This window comes from Gracilinanus agilis, chromosome 1 (assembly GCF_016433145.1).
Source record: "Gracilinanus agilis isolate LMUSP501 chromosome 1, AgileGrace, whole genome shotgun sequence".
In the NCBI taxonomy this organism is placed as follows: Eukaryota; Metazoa; Chordata; class Mammalia; order Didelphimorphia; family Didelphidae; genus Gracilinanus; species Gracilinanus agilis.
In genome coordinates, this window is record NC_058130.1 from 180,350,845 (window position 1) to 180,360,427 (window position 9,583).

General features: G+C 40.0%; 1 protein-coding gene across 1 annotated transcript in view; it reads right to left on the reverse strand.

The window, feature by feature from the left end:
- The window catches only part of BFAR (bifunctional apoptosis regulator), a 121,437-nt gene extending 112,828 nt beyond the window's left edge, over positions 1-8,609 (reverse strand). The window contains exons 1-2 of the mRNA XM_044678369.1: positions 8,427-8,609; positions 177-269 (exon numbers count right to left, since the gene is read on the reverse strand). The gene's annotated coding sequence lies outside the window, so the exon portion shown is untranslated. The remainder of the gene's footprint in view (positions 1-176; positions 270-8,426) is intronic.
- Between the last annotated feature and the right edge of the window lie 974 nt (positions 8,610-9,583).

Sequence of the window (9,583 nt, forward strand, 5' to 3'; positions counted from 1 at the left end):
TGGCAAATGACAACAGCAAATTATATTGCTTTGGAGTTGTGTTCTTATTGTATAATCCTGAGTCAACCCAAATAGGCATGAACATCCACTTCAGTTAATTTTTTACAAGTATCTGAAACAGAAAAAGATTAAAAATATATAACTATCACTATAAAACACAACAAAAATTTGACTACCTGGTGTCTTTGAGAAATTCCACTTTGGATAGTTGAGTATTCTGGATTACTGGTGGTTAACCGTTTCAAACACCTAATCTTTTCTTTTCTCTCCTTAAAAAAAAAAAAATTATTTATTTAGAATATTTTTCTATGGTTACATAATTCATGATTTTCCTCACCCATTCTTTCTTCTGCCATTCTGGACCTGACAAGCAATTCCACTGGGTTATACATGTATCATTGTTCAAAACTTATTTCCAGGGGGCAGCTGGGTAGCTCAGTGGAGTGAGAGTCAGGCCTAGAGACAGGAGGTCCTAGGTTCAAACCCGGCCTCAGCCACTTCCCAGCTGTGTGACCTTGGGCAAGTCACTTGACCCCCATTGCCCACCCTTACCAATCTTCCACCTATGAGACAATACCCAGAAGTACAAGGGTTTAAAAAAAAACAACAAAAAAAACCCCCAAAAAACTTATTTCCATGTTATTCATATTTGCAATTGAGTGATCTTTTAATGCCAAAACCCTAATCATATCCCCACTGAACCATGTGATCGATCATATGTTTTTCTTCTGCATTTCTACTCCCACAGTTCTTTCTCTGGATGTGGATAGCTTTCTTTCTCATATATTCCTCTGGATTGTCCTGGGTCATTGCATTGCTGCTAGTAGAGAAGTTTATTATGTTCAATTGTGCCATAATGTATCAGTCTGTGTATAATATTCTCCTGATTTGGCTCCTTTCGCTCTGCATCAATTCTTGGAGGTCTTTGCAGTTCACATGGAATTCCTCCAGTTCATTATTCCTTTCAGCACAATAGTATTCAGTTCATTATTCCTTTCAGCACAATAGTATTCTATCACCATCAGATACCACAATTTGTTTAGCCATTCCCCAAATCGATGGACACCCCCCTCATTTTCCAATTTTTTGCCACCACAAAGAGTGCAGCTATAAATGTTTCTGTACAAGTATTTTTCCTTCTTATCTCTTTGGTGTACAAACTCAGCAGTGGTATGGATTGACCTTTTAAAATCCTTTGTGCAGGGGGCAGCTGGGTAGCTCAGTGGATTGAGAGCCAGGCCTAGAGACGGGAGGTCCTAGGTTCAAATCTGGCCTCGGACGCTTTCCAGCTATGTGACCCTGGGCAAGTCACTTGACCCCCATTGCCTACCCTTTCCATTCTTCTGCCTTAGAGCCAATACACAGTATTGACTCCAAGATGGAAGGTAATGGTTTTAAAATAAAAAAACAAAAATAGAAAAAATAAAATTCTTTGTGTATAGTTCCAAATTGCCCTCCAGAATGGTTGGATTAATTCACAACTCCCCTAACAATGCATTAGTGTCCCAATTTTACCACATCTCCTCCAACATTTATCACTTTTCTTTACTGCCATATTGGCCAATCTACTAGGTATGAGGTGATACCTAGGAGTCAAATACCTAATCTTTTCAGGATGGAGAGAGAGGAGGAAATATTTCTAAAATGTACTTTGTATTTCCTTGCTTCCTTACCTTGGGTGTGCCAAACATAACAATTTGATAACTCATGAACACTGAAACACTATATTACACTGCAATACAATGATACCTTTCCAGTATCATGATACATTAACTTCCTTTTACACATTCTGTCCAAGTAAAGTCATGGACATGGGAGACAGAATGTAACATAAGGGCTGCTTACTGGCAAATAGGCCAGTCTGGCTGGAATATAGAATGTGTATGAAAAAGAGCTGTGTAGTAAGCCTGGAAGGGCAAGCTGGAACCAACTTGCTAAGTTCTTTGTATGTCAAACAAATGAGTCTTATATGAACCTAGAAACAAGGGGAATCCACATAAGGTTCTTGAGTAGGGGAATGATATGGTCAGACCTGTGCTTTCAGAATATCAATCAGGCAGCTGTGTGGCAGATGGATTAGAGAAGGAAGCCTTGAGGCAGAAGACCCGTCAGAAAACTTGTAAATAATCCAGGTAATAAACTAGGGGGGATCAACTTGAGTGGAGAGAAGACCCCAAGGCAGCTAGGTGGTGAAGTGATAAAGAGTCCTGGACTTGGAGTGGGAAGGAGTTCAAATGTGACCTCAAACACTTACTTAGAGGCAACATACTTAACTTCTGTCAAATTCAGTTTCCTCAACAGTAAAATAGCAATAGCATAGACCTTCGAGAGTTGTTAAAGGATCAAATGAGATCACATCTGTAGAGCAGTTAGCACACTGGCAAATTGTAGATACTTGCCTTTTCTTTCCACTCATGCCCATTTAAGAGGTAATATTGGTTCCCCCGGCTCCATAATATTTTATTGTATTTCTCTCCAATAACATGTAGAAACAAGGTAATATTGTTTTTAAATTTTTAAACCTTTATCTTCTGTCTTAGAATCAGTACAAGTATCATTTTCCAAGGCAGAAAAATGATAAGAGCTAGGCAACTGGGGTTAAATGACTTGCCCAGGGGTCACATAGCTAATGAAGTGTCTAAGGCCACCTTTGAACCCAGGACCTCCAAACTCCATGCCTGATTATCCACTGAGCCACCTAGCTTTCCCTAATATTATTTTTAAAAATTAAATGGACATTAGGAGTGAAAAAATAGAGCTGCTGAAGGGAACTCCAAACTTATAAGGCTAGGTAACTGGAAGGTTGGTGATGCCCTTAATAGAAACAAGGAGGAAATAATTAAGATATCAGTTCTAAGACAGAAGGTAAGGATTAAAAAAAAAAAGGGGGGGGTGCACAACACCTGAGCAAAACCTTGAAGTGAGCTAGTCAACAGAAGAAACACAGATGACTATAACAAAGGAGTGTTCTAGACACAGAGAACAATGCAAGAGTTAATGGCAGGATTGCCGAAATAAAATATCATTTACAGGGCCAGGCAAGTAAGCTAGTTTTCTGGTGAATGAGGGAGAAAAATATAAAATTAGTCTTAAATCTAAGAGAAAAGGTCCATGAGAAAAAAGGAAAGAGCTATGCCAATTGCATATATCTCCTAACCTCCTTAAATAACAAAAGAATTAGAAATTAATTTGATTAAATTATCTATAGTAATTTCATTTTTATGAAAAAAAAAATGCTCCAAATCATTACTGCTTAGAGAAATGCAAATTAAAACAATTCTGAGGTACTTCTTCATACCTAGCAGATTGGCTAATATGACAGAAAAGGAAAATTATAAATGTTGGAGAGAATGAGGGGAAACTGGGACAATAATGTACTGTTCATGGAATTGTTAATTGACCCAACCATTCTGGAGAGCAATTTGGAATTATGTCCAAAGAGCTATAAAATTGTGCATACTCTTTCACCAAGCAATATCACTACTATGTCTGGATCCCAGAGAGATTTTTTAAAATGGGAAAGGACTTAATTGCATAAAAATATTTATTGTAATATTGTAATCTTTGTAATGGAAAAGAATTGGAAACCAAGGAGATGCCCATCACCTGGGGTGTGGCTGAACAAGTTGTGGTATATAATTGTAATGGAATACTATTGTGTTCTAAGAAATTATGAGTAGGAGGATTTCAGAAAAACCTGGAAAGACCTACATGAACTAATACAATGTAAAGTAAACAGAAACAGGAGAACATTATACATAGCCATAGCAATAATATACAATGAATAACTGTGAATGATTTAGCTATTCTTAGCAATATAATTATCCAAGACAACCCCAAAAGGCTTTTGATGAAAAAATGCTATCTACCTCCAGAGAAACAACTGATGGGAGTCTGAATGCAGACTGAAGTAGATCATACTTCACTTTATTTTCTTAATGATTTTTAAAAAAATGTGTATTCTTCCATAACATGATGAATATGGACATGTTTTGTATGATAGCACATGTATAACTCACAACAAATTGCTTACCATCTCAGGGAAAAGAAAGTAAAAAAAGGAAAGGAATCTGGAACTCAAAATGTCAGAATATGAAGGCCAAAAATTGTTTTTACGTTTAAGTGGGAAGAAATAAAATAATACTGTAACTGCGCAAAAAAAATTTAATTTTTCTTCCCTTCAATAAAAAGTCGCTTTGTTAGTATAAGCACTTTAGATTTCAGTAATTTCTAAAAACTAAAAGTTCACAGGCTTTGCAAACTTTATTTGTCAACTTATCACTATTAACAAATCTCCCCATTATTCCCATTATTCATTCATCCACCTTTTCTTTGTTCATTCCTTACCAGCATTCAAAAGTGATTATTTTAAAAAAGTCATTTAATTCCTGGTGTTTCAATATTTCTATCTCTTGATACAATCTATATAAAATCCTGATCAATAAATTCTGTTAATTTTGAGAGAACTGTTATTTCAATGTAATTCAAATTCAACAAACTGATTAATTTACATGCCAAGTGGCTAATTACTGGGGAAGTTTAAAGACTACTGAACTACAGACACAAAGTGGCTAGTGGGGGAAAAAATACCACTGGATTTTAAGAGCCAAGAAATTTGAAATCTAGTCCCAGTTTCAATACTAGCCATGTGACCACAGGCAAGTCATTTAAGTTCTCAATTGGGAACAATACAGTATTTCTTAAACTAAATCAGAGGTTTTTTTCTGAGGACAGTACTTTAGAAAATGCTATAGAAATGTAATCTATTACTATGCTTCACTTTTTAGGAAAAAAATTTATATGGTCCAATCTATCAGGTACTGGTTCTAGAGCATAAAGACCCAAAAATCAATCAGTAAACATTCATTAAAAACCTTCTATATGGGGGCAGCTTGGTAGCTCAGTGGATTGAGAGCCAGGCCTAGAGATGGGAGGTCATAGGTTCAAATCTGGCCTCAGACACTTCCCAGCTGTGTGACCCTGGGCAGGTCACTTGACCCCCATTGCCCACCCTTACCACTCTTCTACCTATGAGCCAATACACAGAAGTTAAGGGTTTAAAAAAAAAGTATTAAAAAATTAAAAAAAAAAGTCTATATGCCAGCCCCCATACTAAGCATTGGGGTTATACTACCTCCCCCCCCAAAAAACCCTGAAAAAGACAGTCCTTTCAGGAGTTTATACTCCAATGAGGAAGACAATCTGCAAAGCTGCAGACAGGATAAATAGAAAAGAATTAACAGAGGGAAGGCCCTAGAATTAAAAAGAGCTGGGAAAAGCTTCTAGTAAAAGACAGGATTTTAGCCAAGACTTAAAGGAAATCAGGAATTCTCACCAAAGCTTCTCATTATAAAGGATAACAATGGAGCAGCTAGGTGGCTCAGTGGGCCTGGAGTCTAGAAGTCCTAGGTTCAAATCCAGCCTCAGATTAGTTTTAGCTGTGTGACCCTGGGCAAGTCACTTAACCCTAATTTTCTAGCCTTACCTCTCCTTTTGCCTTGGAACCTATATTGATTCTAGTGCAAAGGGTAATAAAGGATAACAAGTCTTGTTTTTAATATGCCACTAGATATTTTCAATGCCAATATTTTTCCTGATCAGAGAATATTTAACAGTTACAATAACAGAAATGGGTACCAATAATGCCCGAGAGCCTCAAGGCAAAAATGCACTGATAACTGAGTAATAACATCAAAAAAGGTATTATAACATACCAAGCATTTGGAACACAAGGACAGATTTATTCTAACTATTTAATCCAAACTGCAAAGCAGCTACTATGCAGACTGCAAAGAAAAATGCATTTCTTTACGAATTTCATAACTGCTGCATGTGGAACACTTATACTCCAAGACCAATTCAGTTAAATGAATATTTATTAGGATTTATTAGGATTGTAGCTGTTTGGTTCTGTGCTGGTCTAATCTAACAATGAGCATTCATGGCACAATTTTTTTTTTAAACCCCAGTCTTCCTAGCAAAAGGCCCCAAGCATTATTATTACATGCAAATTGTTGTACAAAGATCTCTTGCTCTATTTCTAGTGCTCTTGTAACAGAAAAGAAATGTCTCACTAATGGGAAAAGGTTCCCTTGAGAAAAAAGCAGTGAAATCATAGCGCTGCATAAACACTGTTCAAAAATGCTACAAGTTCACCCCCTCTGATTCTATAAATGCAAAGCAAGCTCATCAAAATTCAAATGGTTAACAACTGTTCCATTTCCCATATTCAAATATACATGTAATTAGATTAGTTTTTAAAAATATTCTCCAACCTGATTTATACATAATCCCAACTCTCAGAAATATCAGGGTGATCTCACTCCAAATTTTGGCTTGCTGATTCAACTTTAAAATCATAAACTCTTCCCCAATAGCCCTTTGCTTTTCTTGCCAACCTTTGTCTTATGATTTGTTTTTTGATGGAACAGAACAGTAATGATTTAACAGAGCCTTCGAGCTTTGATTCCATTTAGGGAAATACTCTATATTAAACATCAATCAAACATTACGGTGCTTCTGAAACAAAAGTGAACTGTCTTAACTAGTAGTTAAACTAATTGTTTCACCAAACATGCCAAAATATGACAGTCTGTACTCTAGATCTTTATCTTTATTATTTATGGTATACACAAAATTGTACTTTACTATTTGTCTTATACAGTAATTGTACCATTCTGTAGTGTTTCGCATTATCTTTGCTGTTTTATATATATATATATATATATATATATATATATATCCATCCCTCAGACACTAAGCTTCTGGAGGGCCATTTAAAGATCTCATTCTGTACCTTTTTGTATCAAATGATACCTAGCACAACATGATGCATTAAGTACCTAATGATTCAATTCATATTAGTTGAGGGTCTGCTCTAGGCAAGACTGTACTAGAAGAAGATGGATCTTCTGACATCATTATAATACAAAGTGCTCTGAAGTTATGCTAAAGCTAGGGAGCTAAGAAATAAAAAAGGTTAAATTCTGGATTCCTCATCTGTAAAATGAAGGGTTGGACTAGACCAAGGGTTCTTAGCCTAGAATTCTGGGAGCTGTCTTAAAATACATATATTTTGATTACCGTACCTCAATATAATTGGTTTCCTTTGTAATCCTCTGTATTTTATGCATTTAAATATATTGCTTAGAGAAGACATACAAAAGGTAAATAAGCTGCCCCGAACTAGATGGTCTTTATAAGTCCAAATTTAAGATTCCTTATAAGTTATAACGGTTGGATCTAAAGATTTATCTTCCTGTGTTCAAACTGGCCTTAGAAACTTACTAGTTGTGTGCTCTTGGGCAAGTCACTTAATTCTGTGTGTCCCAGTTTCCTCATCTGCATAGTGAACTGGAGAAAAGAAATGGCAAAACTTCTCCACTATCTTTGCCAAGAAAACTCCAAAATAGGATTACAAGGAGTCAGACACGACTGAAAGGATTAAACACACTTAAACGATGGAAGAACTGCCACAAACGACGGGCAAGAGTGGCCCATGATGAGCTGATATAGGAGTATTTCAGGTTGATTCATTTGGGAGAACAGACACTGCAGGATAGAAGGATCCTGGAAGTTATTTCCAGGGTCGGGTGGATTAAATATTCAGATAGCACTCCAGGATGGCCGGCGACGACATCCCTGGGGCCACGTCCTTGGGGCCTCAGCCCCAACACCAGAAATAAGCCAAGAACCAGGTAGGAACGCCGCAAGTCTTCTGAGTCGGGCCTTTAGTTGAACAAGGGAGATCTAACCGTTCAATCGGACGGGTTAGGGGGCCGCCGCGTCACCACCCCAAAGACTGGCCAATCGGCGCCTCGAGCCAGGGCTTTTAACCACCTCCAGGACCACAGCCTCCCAACCCCCCCCCCCAACCCCGGGAGAAGGGGGGAAGGGAATCCAGGCGGGGCATCTCCCGTCCTCACCTCCCCCAGTCCCAAGGGACTGCCGCAGCACCCCTGTGGGTCCGACGTGGTCGGCGGCACTCGACAAGAGCTAGCTGAAGGGACCCCCAACATACCCGAGGAGACCAGGTTCACCTTTCCCAAACAGGTGAGGCTTGGGCCTGGGACTCGACCCCTGCCCAGCCCCAGGCGCCTCCCACGCCCTTCTCTACCCTCGCCCACAGCCGAGGCTCCAGGCATTTTCGGATTTCATTCCCCTGGGCGAAGCGTCCGCAGGGTTTCCTCGCCCTGGGCCATGGCCCCAGCTACAGGAGGTAAGAATGGGGACACACAAACGACGCGAGGATACTTGGGGTCCCAGGCGTTGAAGAAAAAGCCTCCGGGCCTGCCACTGCCACGGCCCCCCAAAAGACGTCTTGGGGTCCGCCAAGCGCGGGGGATTCTCGAGGCGCCTCTGTCCTCCCAGTCCCCCGCGCTTTCCTTTCCCTTTGCCTTCTGCCCCCTTTTTTCCCCAACTCTTACCTCGCTGTGCTGGAGCCGGCCCCACGCGGATGCGAGCATCCCCCATCCGCGGCGGCGGCGGTGCTGCCCACCCCGACCCAGCCGCCGCGGCCGAGGCGGAAGACCTCACTTCCGGAAATAAAATACGGCCGGACTACGCCATTGGTGCGCCCCCCGCAGCAACCATAGAGCACGTTCAGAACGTTTCCCACCGCCTCAACCCAAGCATCTCCCCGCGGGCTAGAGAGGCCCCGGCTTTCTCGAAAGGGGTGGGGGGGAGAGGGGGAAGTTTACGCCTGCGCAATAAAGTCACCAGTCTGACATTTACATCCACCACCACCACCACCACCACCACCACCACACACACAGACACACAGACACACACACACACAATCACCTCCCTTTTCTTGGTTATTTAAGCCTTGGGCGAGTGGACTCCTCTGTGCTCAGTTTTGGTAGCTAGAATGTTGACGTAGTTGTATTTCTGTTACCTGAAGGTTCTTGGCAAAAGAACTAACTCAGATGGGAAATTAGGCAATTATTAGTTACTATTAGAGCTATGGTTTGGAAAACAAGCTTCCCTACACCTTGAGAGCAGAGATTGTTTGCTTATCCAACAAAATTTATTAGGTGTCTACTAAAATTTGTCAGGCACTATGCTAAAGCAAAGAAAGACAAAAATGTTCCCTGGCCTCGAGTTCAGTCTAGTGGGAGAGGCAACATGCAAACAAAGTATGTACAAACAAGATATACAAGATAAATTCCTCAGTTTTTGCACGTGCTTGTTGATTTAGGTAAGTAACACGGCAAAGAATTTGTGCCTACTTCCTGGTTCTATGAAGGTTCCGCCTAGCTTCAGCAAATATTTTATTAAGCACCTACTGGGTAGATGCAGGATACTTTATGAGGCCACTGGCATTACAAAATCCAAAAAATGTGCCTGCCCCAAGGAGTTGATTTTCAATAGGAAGATGAAAACATGCATAAATAACAATACAAAAAGAAATGTGGTATTGTGTAGTAGACCAACCATGAGACAAGACTGCAAAGTAACCACATATTTATAAAGTAATTTATATGGCTTAGTGTCCTAGCCATAGAACTGAAGCAGAGACTTCAAATGGCATCAGACTCTCTCTCTCTCTCTCTCTCTCTCTCTCTCTCTCTCTCTCTCTCTC